Source organism: Octodon degus, unplaced genomic scaffold (assembly GCF_000260255.1).
Source record: "Octodon degus isolate 3935 unplaced genomic scaffold, OctDeg1.0 scaffold00017, whole genome shotgun sequence".
In the NCBI taxonomy this organism is placed as follows: Eukaryota; Metazoa; Chordata; class Mammalia; order Rodentia; family Octodontidae; genus Octodon; species Octodon degus.
In genome coordinates, this window is record NW_004524593.1 from 12,258,865 (window position 1) to 12,265,599 (window position 6,735).

General features: G+C 34.5%; 1 protein-coding gene across 5 annotated transcripts in view; it reads right to left on the reverse strand.

The window, feature by feature from the left end:
* The window catches only part of Sdccag8 (serologically defined colon cancer antigen 8), a 220,526-nt gene that overhangs the window by 119,716 nt on the left and 94,075 nt on the right, over nucleotides 1-6,735 (reverse strand). The gene's annotated exons all lie outside the window — the stretch shown is intronic.

Sequence of the window (6,735 nt, forward strand, 5' to 3'; positions counted from 1 at the left end):
AAAATATAAAGAGATTTCCTATCATTGTGATAAAAAGCAAATCCAATAATACCAGTAATTTATCATAATTCAACTTGAAATTTATAATATTTAGGCTACTGTAACAAATCATTCCAATATTCTTATTTAGTTCTTTATTATTTTACATCATTAAATATCTTATTAAGTCTGTAGGATTCATGTTAGATGAAGTATAATTAACACATTATAAATTATATTTTGAAATAATTTTATTCATTTTATCTTTATATTAAAGATATTAATATATTCTATTGAAACAATTTAAAAGGTCACTAAATATAAATTAAAATAACTTTAAGACTGTCCTCTACCAATTACAGTGTTGCTGTTGCAGCATCCCCCACATACAGAAACACAGCTAACCAGAAAAAACAACTTCATAAAACCATTCCACAACAATTTTAATAAAGACGAGGATGAAAGACATTTTTCAGGTAAGGGCAGGATGTTTTCACTATTTATAAAAACAAAATAAATTAAATGACCTAAAATATTGTTGAGGCTGAAGATTTATCTGATTTGCCTGAAAAATTTTATAGGCAAATTTAAACATATGAAATTTGTTATTTCCAGGTTAGAAAATATCTTTTTATTATATTTACAGTACTTTTTAGTTTCTCTTTATAAAATTTTAAAAACCTGGACATTTTTCATAATCCTAAATCAAATACTTTTGAAAAAGTTTGTTAAAAAATTGACACTATTATCTTAAATGAATAGAAACCTGAAGATCTTGGCAATGTGGAATTTTAACACTTTCCTATTTTTTTTATTTTCCAATCTGTTTTTATTTTTTACAGAGAATAAAAAATAGTAAAAAAAAAAACAAAAAAAAACCAAAACCACAATAGAAATGACACAGAATTTCACTAAACAAAATAAAGGAATTCAACCACGATTGTTATATTATATAATGTCTTCAAATTACTTGTTTTATATTTTAAATTTATTCAAATGTATTATTTCCTCACATACTATAATTATATGTATATCAACATAATATGTAGGTATGCTTCTCAGAGACCTAAACATTTACATATAAAAACACTGACAACTATAAAAATCACAGACTGAAAAAAAAACAAAAAACAAAAAACAAAACAACTTAAATAGTCATTTGAATAGCAAGCACTGTCAACTCTGGTATCAACTTATAAAAATTATTTTGTAAAAAATTGGCTCATTTACTCTTGACCAGAAAAACAAAGGATCCTGGCAAATCTGTTTTGTTTCTTAGACAATGAACACAGTTTGTTTGTTTTCTACTCTCACAAATGAAAACACTTATATTCAGTCTTACTTTTTAGGAATTCTCTGGAAAATAATCAAATATCTGATGCTTAAAGAGAATATACTAAGAAAGCTTGGGGTTATTTTGTACTTAACTTTCAAGACTTCAATGCATATTTTTAATTTGGCAAATAAAGTACCTCTTCCTTAAATATGTTCTAGTCATATTTGTTCTAAAGTGCACGCCTACCAACAGGATCCTAAAATATTTGGAAGTGAACTAAGTCCCTGTTTACATCAAGATTTTGTTTTTCTATTGAAAATGCAGCCCTTTACAAATAAACCGTACATTCCCTGCATGAAATCCTGGGTTCAGTCCCTATTATCATAAAAAGAAAAGTAAGGTAAGGTAAGGTAAGGTAAGGTAAGGTAAAGAAAGGAAAGGAAAGGATAAATGACGAGTCATCCTCTGAATCCCCTCCCCTTTACAGATGGGCACTCTGGGGTCCAGCGGGATTAAACCACTCACTGCAGTCCATTCAACTGGACAAGAGCCCAGGTTCCTACCTACCTCCTTGCTGATACTCCCTTTAACTGTGGAATCATGCCAGACTGCAATGTTAACTCAGTTACAAGCATAAACAAGCATCTACTGGCAACAATTATTATTTTTTTAATGCAATAAAAGAAAACACATCATCTGTTTCTCCTCTGACAAGTGTTATTCAACAAGAACTTTTTTTCTTTTTGGTCTGTGTATTATCTTGCTTAAATCCTGTCAATCTCTTGCAATCTAAGACTAAAATTAAGACTCAGATTCCTTTTTGGAAAAAAACAACAACAAAAAAAAACTAGCTTCATAAGGCAATGTATTTCACTTCTTCACTCATTCCCATTCTCCCAGCTTTTCACTTTGAGCAGAACAATTTTAAGTTTTCACTAAATCAACTTCAATCAGTAGATTAAAGGAAACCAAATTAACATGGTCTGAGTAAAGGAACTGTACAGACAATGGAACACAGTCCCTCTTCTTCCCTATAAACTGGACCTTTCTGAAGTCATTTCTCTTTCCATTTACTCACTTTGTTACTCCCTCAAAACAGAGAGCATTTGTATCAATGTTCGCCTCTACAACACGAAGTATTTACTGAAAGCATGCCTAAAACTGAACCGGGCTCTTACCTGAACACTTCTGCTTATATTCAAAATGTTCTGAACACTCAACAGGACTGTGGTCACCTTACCTCTCAGCTGTTAGTGTTGCTTGTTGGTGAGTAAGATGGATTTTTCTTCCACTGGAAAATCAGCCAATTTAACGTTATTTTGTTGGAAGGCTTTCACCCACATTAATAAGATGCTCTTATGTGTGGAGGAAACAGCAAATTTTAACAACAAAACTAAGTTTATTTATAGAGACATAACTGAAAAAAAATCCTTCTGTACATGGTGTATGTGATCTCACCTTATGTGGAGTTTTTAGAAAATTCACTATAGCTGTGGGTTATATAAATATTTCTGTAAAATTCTATTTACAGAACTTAAGAATTGATTGTGCTTGGTTTTAACTCAAAGATAACCCGTATTTTGTAGTTAACTTTTAGAAAGTATTTCCTAAGTGTGAAATTGATGCTTCAGTTAATAAATACTTGAGTGTAGTTCTTTTAAACTACCAGCTTTCACATGCTAATGAGTAAATTTATTGACCATACATTCAATCATAATAATGTTACATATGTATAAATTTCCATATTTTAAAAAGCTTTCATATACATTACTGAATTTATGTGGTATGACGAAGGTAACATAACGTGGTATGACAAAAGTAACATAACTCTGTTTTTTTGTTTGTTTGTTTTTGGCGGAACCAGGGATTGAACTCAGGCCCTTAGGCTTGCCAGGCAAGCGCTTATTCTACTGAGCCATCTTCCTGGCCCCATAGCTCTGTTTTAAAAAAAAAAATAAATAAATAAAAAGTATAGAAGAGACAAATTTGGGGTAATGGTTAGATCAATAGAACCAATTGAGAAACCCCAAAAGATGATTATAAGAATTGTAATCCCTCACATTCTCAATTTAACCCATTTATCTAGATTAGAAAAACAAACTCAAATTTAAGTCAGGCCCATTCCTATTTTTTCCTTCCACTGGGAGTTCATTCACACTTGTTCGAGTCCTGCCAGCTCCCAAACGCTTCATGCTTACAAAGGCACTTTGCTGCTTGGCCACCAAGGTCTAGCCTCTGTATCAGGCCATCCGCGTAAGCTTGTGCTCAGTGCCACACTACTTACACGAAGGAAGCGGAGGAACAAATGTGTTTTCCTTTTTAACTTGAGTAGGATTATTTGGAAGAATTCTTGTTTCTTACACAGGAAAACAATTTGGTTTTCAAACATTAGTTAAATCATATGGAAGACAAACTACAACATACTAAACTCCAAGGAGGTCTTAAGATACAAGTCACAGGACTCTGGCCACTCTGTGCTGTACTGACTTCAGGAGGACAGCACAGACATGCGGGTCAGATCTGCCTAGGACATACTTGAGAGGAACAATTTCTTAGGGTTATGCCTCAAAACCAGGATCTAACAGGAATTCAGTGAGCTGACACAGGAGCCCAAGATAACATGGCCAAGTTTCAGAGAGGTAAATGTAAATATACCTGCACAGTTGTGGGGCAGCAGTTACTTGGCATTATGAATTTTCATTGTATTCAACTTCACTAAGAGTTCAAAAAGAGACACATCTGATATCCAACCCAAGAAACTTCTCTGAGATCAGATTAATGTAAGCTTGGGTGACAGTTCTATTTCTCTATACCAGCAGGCCACAGCAAAATTACTTTCAGTTATCATCATGACTCTGGAAAGGAGCTAGATAAAGTAGAACCCAATCAGCTGAGAGAAAAAAAATGATAGAGAATGTAAAAATAAAAATGCTAGTAACAGGGCAGGTGCAATGATACACACCTATAATCCTAGCATTCAAGAGGCTGAGGCAGGAGGATCACTGCGAGTTTGAGGCCAGCCTGGGCTACACGGTGAGCTCAAGACCAGCCTGAAATGCACAGTGAGATCTGGTCTCAAAAAAAGAAAAAAAAAAAAGTAGCTAACAGTATTAGTTAAACTAGTAGCTATTAATATTTTATCTGGTAAAGGGCTGGTGAGATAGCTCAGTGGACTAAGCACCTGCTTTGGCAAGTGCAGGGACCAGGGTTCTGTCCCTGGTCCTGCATGCTGCATCAGCCCCGCCCCTGGGGCTTGCTGAGTCTGGATGTGGTGGCACAGGTCTGTATCCCAGTCCTGGGGAGGCTGAAAACAGGAGGATCATTACGAGTCTGAGCTGCATAGTAAGACCCTGTACCAAATACATAAAGAAAAAAATAATACTCATCTGGTAATTATTTTGCATCATTTTATATCCCATTCATTCAATCAATAGCTATGCATTTGTGCTACGCTTTCTCTGTGCTGAATACTGGTGCTATAAGGAAGGGTAAGATTACAGCTACTCTGGTGAGTAATTTCAGTTTTCCAAGACTCCCTGTTTCCACCTGCATTTCCTGCACTCCCTTTCGCCCTCCAGGAATAGATGTAGCAGCAGTTTCTCTTTCACTATGATAACCTTACCTTCTTCTCTCTGCTCCCTTTACACTAGCTAACACACTACTTTTATGGTAGCATTTTTTCCCTAAATAACAGCTTCCTTGACATAATTCAGATACCATACAATTCACTCAAAGTACAAAATTTAATGATTTTTAGTAGACTCACGGAGTTGGCAAGCACCACCACAGTTAACTTGAGGGCAAAGAAAACCTGTACACATTAGCAATCACTCTTTCTCCCCTAATTCCCTCTGCCCTTGTCAATTCCTGCTATTTCTATCTGTATAGATTTGTCTGTCCTGGATATTATATATAAATGGAATTATACAGCACATTACCTTTTGTGGCTTCTTTCATTTAATACAATGGTTTCAAGATTCATTCACGAGGTAAAATGTATCATTACTCTATTTTTCATTTTTAAATGCCAATCTACATTTTCTTTATCCAGTTTTCAGTTGGTAGACATTTGGGCTGCTGCCAGTTTTTAGCTATTATGAAATGCTATGAATATTTTTGTGTGGGTATGTTTTCATTTCTCTTAGGTATGTATCTGGGAGCAGAATTCCTGGGTCACATGCTAACTCTATGTTGGACATTTTTAGAAACTGCTAGACAGTTTTCCAAAGCAACTGCATCACTTTACAATCTTATTAGAAATATATTTTCTCCATATCCTTGTCAATAGTTGGTATTATCTGTCCTAAGTGGCGTCTCATTTTAGTTTTGATTTATCTCAGTTGATAGCTAATTTCATGTGAGCATCATTTCATGTGATTATTAACCATTTGTATGGCTTCTCTGAATAAATGTCTATGCAGATTTTTAAATTGGGTTTCCTTTGCATTATTAAATTGTAAGTATACTTTATATATCCTAGATACAAGTCCCTGAAAATATATATGTATATATAGATTACAAATTTTCCTCCCATTCTGTGGCTGTCTTTTCATTCTCTTAATAGTTGTCCATTGGAGCTCAAACATGCTTGGATAATGTCAAATTTATTTTGTGTGCGTGTGTGTGTGCGTGCACATGTGTTTGTGCATATGTTTGCACATGTTTTTGTGCATGTGTGTCTAAGGCCTTTGTTGTTATATCTACAAAACCATTGGTAATCTGAGATCACAAAGATGAACCCTAAGTTTTCTTGTGGGAATTTTACAAGTTGAGCTCTAAGGCTTAGTCTTTTCAACCATTTTGTCTTAATTTTGCATATGATATAAGAAGTCCAACTTATTCTTGTTCTGTGTGGGTTTTGTCTTTGTGTTTGATGGTCATATGGACTGCACCAAGGGCCTTTCCCATTGCTAAGCACACGCTCTGACGCTGAGCTCCACCCTCCAGCTCCCTCAACCTCATTCTTTACCACATGGGTATCTAGCTCTCCAAGAACCATTTGTGGACTGCGCTACATGTTGCTTATTTTTGTGTTATCGTGGTTGAAATTCAACAGACTATAACTGCACACAGTCTTTTTAAACATTCTCCCACTGAGTATGTCACTCCCTTTACAGACCCCTTGTTGTACTGAACTTTCTCACTAGACTATAAGCTGTACATCTATTTCTCATTGAAATCCTCTTATCTATTACATGTGATACATAATAGGTGATCAATAACTATTAGTTAAATGAGTACACAGAAATAAGGTAGTTACTCTTAGCTAAATTACAGACTTATCTATAAAATCAGGGAGTGGATTAAGTGATTAGTTCTTTTTGGTGTTTGGTGTACAACAAACAATTGCTCTTTATTATCTGAGATTTTCCCTCCAATCATTTATATATAGCCACTGAAATAAGAAAGACTAAAGAGAAAGGCTGTCTTTATAAACTTTATTGCTATGTGGTTTAAAGCATCTTCTGAAAAAGGCAAAT